This window comes from Camellia sinensis, chromosome 3 (genome assembly GCF_055761805.1).
Source record: "Camellia sinensis isolate YWXY chromosome 3, ASM5576180v1, whole genome shotgun sequence".
NCBI classification, from domain to species: Eukaryota; Viridiplantae; Streptophyta; class Magnoliopsida; order Ericales; family Theaceae; genus Camellia; species Camellia sinensis.
In genome coordinates, this window is record NC_138963.1 from 155,397,774 (window position 1) to 155,406,113 (window position 8,340).

The 8,340-nt window shown below is 39.7% G+C and overlaps 1 pseudogene; it reads right to left on the reverse strand.

Moving 5' to 3' along the window:
- Window positions 1-4,451: 4,451 nt before the first annotated feature.
- On the reverse strand, window positions 4,452-7,869 carry LOC114285483 (wall-associated receptor kinase 5 pseudogene; annotated as a pseudogene).
- Between the last annotated feature and the right edge of the window lie 471 nt (window positions 7,870-8,340).

Genomic DNA, 8,340 nt, shown 5'->3' on the forward strand with positions numbered 1-8,340 from the left:
ATATATATCATAATCAATAGATACATATATATATATATATATCTTTTCAAAATGCTTACCAAAAGCAAAGATGAGGAAGAACGCTGGACAGCCGTGGCTGGCGGTGAAGTGGCAGCAGAGTGAAGCCAACGCCGAGCTCTGAAGTAGCTGGGCAGTCAAGGTCGGCGTCGGATGTAACGACCCAGAGGAGCAGTGACGTTGCAGAGAGGTCGGCATCGTGTTGGTCGGCACAACCGAGCTCCGGAGTGTCTGGATCTCTAAGCTAAAATAAAGCACCTACGGTGAAATGGAGTTGGCGATGGCATAGAATAGCAGCATCCAGGGTTGCGATGTCCACAGTAGTCGAAACTGGAGCGAATCAGCGGCTGGGCCATGGCGTCTGTAGCAGTCAGAGCTGAGTCTTCAGTGACGACGGCGGTGACGAGGCCTGGAGTCGCGATGGAGGTCTGCGCAAACGGCAGCAGCTTTGGCCTTGTGAATAGCCGGCGCTAGCTTAATGGCTATGGAGCTTCGTTGAAGAAGAAGAAAGGCAACCTGGGGTGGGCTCTCAGTTTAGTGAGAAAGTCTGTGCACCGCAGGACTTCAAGAAAAGGAAGACGTATTGAATAGGGTTTTGGCCCTTTTCTTTAAATAGAAAAAGAGAGGCATCATGCTTTGGATATTCCTTCATATATTCCTTCATATATATCCATACATATAACGGCCTGCTGACTCATTAACTTGCCAAACAAGGAGAAAGTTTATATGAGCCTTATCATTTCATATTTGTTCAGAAAATAAAAAAATATAGGTGCTTTATTTTCTTTGGTTGGAATAAAAGAAAATTTACATATATATTTTCTCAGATATAAAAAAAAATAAATTTTCTTTGTTAAATTTTATCCATAAATTACAGTGGGTCATCAACTTTATCCATAGGCTTTGTCGAGACAACATTTTTTTTTGAGACGTAATGCAAAGCATGGCTGATAAGGTGAAATTATGCATGTCCGAGAAAACTACAATTTCTCATACACGTAAGGGGCAAATGTAAGAGGAGCTAATTTGAGCCCATTAAATTAATTAGGCCCAGTAGTCCAAGGTTGGTGGGCCTGAATTTATCCCAAGTTCAAGATTAGTGGGCCCAGATTTATCTCCATCAAACGGGTTGAATCGCTCTAAGTCTTGAAAGGGTTCAGATCCATGAACTTAGAGACTTACTCGGGCCTGGACTCGAAAGGATATTGAGCAAGCCTAGAGATCCGAGACACTTGGACTTGAAAGGGTTCAGATCCACGAACCTAGAGATCCGAAGCACTTGGCTTCGAACGGATTCAGATGCAATCTAGAAGTCACTCCGTTAATGATTCCCAGAACACTTGCAGGCTCGGAGTTTTCCGGGATCTACGCACCAGAACCATGGACGTAATGGAGTTCGAACAAAGGACCCGATCCCGAGGACGGTGAGTGGAGATAAATTCACTCCTCAGTTAAACTAGCCTATACCCGGGTCGAGGTGGCACGATCTAGGGGGTCCCTAAGACTCGGAATATTTGCGGCAGGACATCCTCTGGGACTACCCCTGACCCTTTGGGATGATTGGGGATCATTGGTTAGGTGTGGCTAAGAAGAAGGGTTCACCGAGAGGTTGATCTCCTCTTCGGGGTTTTCCTCATCCTCGAAGAGGTCACCTCCTAGAACAAGGTGGTTGAGAGAATATTCCCCATGTGCCTTGCACATGGGCTCCATCCTACATCATGAGGTGTCTATAAATAGCACCTACCCATAACTTTACAAAGGGATAGATTTTGGAGATTTAACTCTTGGGAAAGAACTAATTTCCCTTCTCCATTATCAACCTTGAGAGTGAAAGTGGGAGATCCATGGGAGAGCCTTGCCATTATTCTGTCTCTAGCCACTTTGCCTTCTTCACCCAATCTCTTATCTCCATCATCTCCTTTACTCTTGTGTTCTTAAGTTGAGACCATTGAAGAATCTAAGCCTTTCATCATCTTCTAGAGAATTCGAAGTTGTTCTTCAAGGATCCTCGAAGATCTTTGAATTTTCCAACGACGTTCTTGAACCTTCTCATACAAGACCCAAAGGTAGTTTTTTTACCGATCTACCCATCTCTAGCATGTACTACTATTGCCACCACCAAAACAAAGCCACCGTTTGTCGTCGACTGCCACTTTGGTTCATCAATGATCTCATGGGCTTTGTTGCTGATCTTAGCTATCTCTCTGATAATACACTATATAGGTGTTAAAAAATCTGCTCGAGATCAACCTGATTGACTCGACTCGGATCGACAGCTTGTGGACGGTTTTTTAATCATTTCGGTCAGCCATGGGTGAGAATGCAAATTTTTATTTTTTTCCGGTCAGCTATCGCTTGAATATATCAAAAAAATGAGTGACCTTGACCCGACCGAAATGTTATCCTGACTGAAAATATTAAATAATCTTTTATTTTTTTATGAAAATCCCAAATGTCATCATTAGTTATCCAACTTTTCACCAGAACAGATAATTATTTTAAGCAACTTTTCACCTTATTTTATTTAAACTTCCATCTTCCTAGGCTATCATAATGACACTTTATTCACCTATTCCATCTCCTTATCATCATTACATTTTCAAGACATGTTCTCATATTTTCATTTTAGTTGATGAAGACTAGTTAGAATAGAACCCCACTTGGCCACTGTTGTTGCTTTTCATGACTACCTCGCAACCGACGTTAATGCTGCTTTCCACTGCCTCACCACTAATGCCGACGCTACTTCTCCCTACCTTTACCATTAGAGATCACTTTATTGTTGCTTCTGTATCTCAGATCCCATTTTCTCTTATCTGTCATTATAATCTCCTCTCTCATTCTTTTTTTTTCATTCCTAGAGCTTATCTTCTTTCTATTTTGCCTTCACATCACTCTATCTCTCTCTCTCTCTCTCTCTCACCTAAAGCTCTTCTTCTCAAAAATTAGGTCTTTTTTTTCCATCTAAAAAATATATGTAGTAGTTAAAATTTCTTTTTTTACTTTTTGGGCTAGATCTACAATGTGATGGAGATTGGTCTGTTTCAACATTTCAACCAAAACTATTTAACCCGAACATGTTTGGTTATGAGCATCTAGCCAGTCGGAATTGGGTTCTTGCATAGCCAACCCGAGATGGTTGGTTCAGGTGACAGATGCATGTCAAACCCTGTTCGACTCGACCGTGAACACCCTGTCACACTGTTTGCAAAACCTTCCATTATAACAACAAAATCGTTGTTTCAATATAATTGACAACTAAAAAAAGAACAAATTTTCACTTTTGGAATTTTTAGATTGTATAACACACAGTCAGAGTATTGATAATATATCCAAATCAAAAATTGAAATTTTGTACATGAAAAATATTCTAAAACTTTTAAACTCAAATTAAAATTCCAAAAGTAGAGAAGAGAAGAGAGAGATAGAGATAAAGTAGAACTAAACTAACCTTCTTCAAAATCAAACTTCAAGAGTAAGAACGAAGCCCTTAGGGAGATGGGTGGTGTGCCTAGAATCAACCGGAGGAGAAAATTATGGCAATCGGGGATGGGTGGTGCGGTGGTGAAGTGGGAGAGAGGGTTTATAGTAGCCGAAGTTGGGAAGGACGTAGGTGACCTGTGGTGGGAGAGAGGTTAAGAGAGAGGAAAAGTAGTTCTGAGAAAAAGGAAGAAACTGAAGAGAGGAGGTCTGGTGCCAGGGGTGAGAGAGATTAGGAGTGGGATAGTGAGAGGAGTAGTGGGCAAAAATTTGTCTAGGTGAAGCAAATCTGAACCATTGAATCTTCCACCATATTTCTCAACCATTGATAGCAAATGTCACGTAGGACAAATTTTCTACATTAGAGAAAATTCAAAAACCTTCCTACCTTATTATATAGATATTTTATTATTATTATATATATATATATATATATTCCTGGTGAATGTTTCATTGTAAATTTCTTATTTTTGCCTCTCACTCACATGTACTACTGCTCTTACCTACAGGCACAGTGCCCAGTGTAAGTGAGAGATACAATTTTCACCTGCATTATATGAATTTATAATTACTTTTCCCATTTGCCATTTATATATGAAATTCTCCTCGTATATTATGAAGTATCTCAATAATTATTTTTTAGAAACACATAAAATGATATCACAACATGACATTGAATTCATATGGATGGACAATAATTTCATAAGTGAATCCCACTAACAAATTCTATAAAATTTTATTTATTTCATTTATTCTGATAAGTCTAGAAATATAAAACTCAAAATATGACACAAAATGATATGAACGGACAAGATTAATGAAAAGTGAGCGAGTCACTAACAAACTGTTACATAAGAAAGTACAAGAAATTTAAAAGAATTCATCACTTATATGCAAGTGTAACAATCATCAATGAAGTTGTTGTCATCACGGACAAACACAAAACAATCAAATCACCTCCCACTATGCAATAGCATATCTTCCACCATGCTATCAACCCCAGTTGTTGTTGTGTTGCTTATATAAACTCCAACTGCATATCCAATTGATGCCTCACCAAGCATGTTCTCAGTCTCTGCATAATTCAAACTATTTTTAGATATCTTTTTCCAGATCAACCCCTTCAGTTCCATCACTACTTCCTTCATATAAGGCCTTTCCTCACCTTTTACTGTCAAGCATCTCTTTGCAAGATTAGCAACTTCTTTGAGCTCCTCAGTGTTTCCTTCAATTACCATGTGTTCATCAATAATTTGGTTCAAGCAATCATCGTTCATACAAGCAATAAAATACATAGCCAGATTTATCTCATCTTCTGGCCTGTTGAATGACAATGCCTTCTTTCCAGTGATTAACTCTACAAGGACTACTCCAAAGCTATAAACATCACTTTTCTTAGTTAGCTAGCTTGTGAGCGTGTATTCAGGGTCTAAGTATCCAAGAGTTCCTTTCACCACTGTGGCTAATTGATTTTGGTCGAGGGGAACCAACCTTGATGCTCCAATGTCCGACACTTTTGCAGTGTAATTATCATCTAAGAGTATATTTGTAGACTTAACATCTCTATGGGTGATAGGAATCAACGCTGCAGAGTGCAAATATGACAGTACTCCAGTAGTTTCTACGGCTATTTGCAAACGATTTTATCATGATATATTAGATGCCTTGCCTTGATTATGTATATGCTCAAAGAGAGTGCCATTGGTGATGAATTCATAGACAAGTAAAGGGACTTGAGTTTCCAAACAACAACCTAAGAGTTTGACCACATTCCTGTGATTGATATGTGAAAGCATGACCAACTCATTGATGAATTGCTCTATTTGACTTTCATCCACCATTTGGGATTTCTTAATAGCCACTATCTTGTTTTCTGGTAGAATTCCCTTGTAAACTATTCAAAACCTCCTTGGCCAGCAATTCTACTCTCATCATAGTTGTTGGTAGCCTACTTGAGCTCTTTTGAAGTGAAGATTTTAATCAATTCCTGTGTCATTTTGTCTGGTCTAGAGAGTTGTTGTTTTAACATCAATCCACCATTCTGCCTAAAGAATTGTTCTCTAAGCTTGATGAGCTTTCTTTTCCTAAAATCCCAGTACAACCAAGAGCTACTCGCCAAAACAACCGTTCCACCAATGGCGAAACCTGCATTTCAAATTATGCATTTTTTTTTAACAAAGACTGTATCTGGAAAATATTTTGGTTTAAAAGAATCAAAATGACGGATTGCAAGAATTTTGGCGGAGAGGTATGAACAAGGATGTAGCCGTGTTTGTGTCAAAATGCCTTACTTGTCAGCAAGTGAAGGTCGAGCATCAGAGGTCAGTGGGTTTGTTACAACCTTTGCCTATAGCCAAGTGGAAGTGGGAGCATGCCACGATGGATTTTGTTGTGGGCCTTTCGAGAACTCAACGGAGTAGTGATGCCATTTGGGTAGTAGTTGACTAGTTAACCAAGTCTGCGCACTTTATATCTATGCGCGTGGGTGATTCGGTAGATTATCTTGCCGACTTGTACATTAGGGACATAGTGAGGTCACATGGGGTCCCCGTGATGCTTGTTTCGGATAGAGATCTGCGTTTCACAGCTCAGTTGTGGCAGAGCTTGTAGAGTGCCTTGGGCACTAAATTGACCTTTGGCACTGAGTACCACCCTCAGACTGACGGGCAATCCGAGTGTACTATTCAAATCCTTGAGGATCGAGGTTGCGTCATTGACTTCAAGGGATCGTGGGAGAGGCATTTTCGCTTAGTGGAATTTTATTATAATAATAGCATCCAATCGAGTATTGGCATGATACCGTATGAGGCCTTGTATGGCCAACCGTGTAGATCTCCGGTGTGTTGGGCCGAGGTGGCTGATGCACCTTTGTTGGGACCGGAGTTGGTTCGGGAAATGACGGAGAAAGTGGCACTTATCCATAAAAGTTTAGTTACGGCTCAAAGTCGCTAAAAAGTTACGCCAACCGTAGGAGGAGACCCTTGTCTTTTAAGGTGGGAGATCATGTCTTTTTGAAGATATCACCTAGGCAGGGTTTAATGAGATTTGGGAAGAGTGGGAAGTTGTCCCCTCAATTTATTTGGCCTTTTGAGGTCCTTGAGCGGATCGGAGAGGTAGCTTACCGTTTGGCGTTACTGCCATAGCTTTACGGGGTTCGTGATGTGTTTCATATTAGCATGCTTTGGAAGTATGAGCCGGATCCATCGCACGTGTTGGATTGGATCGACTTAGAGGAAGATGAGGATGCCTTGTTTGAGGAGAGACTGGTGAGAGTCTTGGATACATGGGACCAAGTTTTGTGAGGCAAGACAATCTCTTTGGTTAAGGTATTGTGGAAACATCACGGAGTTGAGGAAGCAACTTGGGAATGTGAATTGGAAGTCCGAGAGAAATATCCAGACTTATTTGTTGGTGTTTGAATATATGTTGAGATTTTGATTATGCTAATGAAATGTAAAAACATTGTATATTTTAAAACACAAGAACATCGTATATGTCATGGGGTGTTTGGAAACATCGATTCAATATAAGCATTGCATATGTTTTGAGAATATGGAATATTGTGTGTTTTGTATCATTTTTGGAAGCATTATATATGCTGTGTAAATTTTGAAAACTTGGATTTTGATTTAAACATTGTAAATGTTTTGGGAAATTTGTAAATTGTACTCTCAATATTGGAACTCGTGTATCGAGTTGATGAGAATGGATGGCCGGAGAGTGGGTCATGGTGCTAAACTTTTTAGATTAACATTGTGTGGATGGTTTAATACTGATTTTGAACTTGATTCAAAATTTCAGGAACAAAATTCCTTAAGGGGGGAGCTTATAGCGTTTCTGGTTTAGGCTCGACCCATTTTATATTTTGGACTCGGATTTCGTAGCCTCGTATGGTTGTTCATGTCTTTTCCCCCTTATTCTTCCATAAATTTGGTTGTTGGATTGTATTGGCCTTGTTTAGATCAGGTTGGTTGTTTGATTTTTGAACCTTTGTTGTCCAGATTTTTGCCCCTCCACTCAAGCAGCACTTCTTGCGCTCAGGTGGGCTTTGTAAACTCTCAGTATTTTTGTAGACCTACAAAATACTAGAGGAGTGTATTCTATGCTCGAGCGGCATTTCTTACGCTCCAGCAGGTGGATGCTCGAGCGGCCAATCTTGAGCTCGAGCGATGTCCTTCGTCTGCAAAACTTCTGAAAATGTGTATTTTGCGCTCGAGCTTCACTTTTTGCGCTCGAGCGGACTGCGTGTATATCAGTCCGTGAAGACGACTTTTTAGTTCACTTTTTCATTCCTCTCTCTCTCTCTCTCTGAAAGTTTCCAAAAACCTTGATCTTGAGACTCTCTCTCTAAAACTCACCTTCTCTATACATTTTTACCTAGATCCATTGGGATCTTCACCCTAGTGCCTTTGAGAAAAAGGTAAAGCATCTCAAGAGCTCCATTTTGATTCGAGTAAAAGTTGGTTTCGACATCTTTGAAGTTTCTCCCTTGTCGTTTTGGTCTTCTAAGCTTGAGATAGGGATTTTCTACACCTTCTTATGATTTTTAACTTAGTTATTGGTTGTTGTGTAATAATGGTGGGTTTTGGGAGTATTTTGGACAAACCTTGGGTTTGAGATGAAAAATCAAAAGAGGGGTTTCTAGTGAAGGTAATATAAATAGTCACGGGGTTTGAAAATGAGGTTATATTGGGTTACAATAGTTGATTTTGGCCTTTGGGTTGATATTAGGAAAAAAGGGAGTTCGCCCTAAAATGGTTTAAATATTTATTTTGTATAAATAAATGGAATTGGTGCTGTAAAGATGAAATTGGATGAATATTGAAATAAATGGTGGAGTTG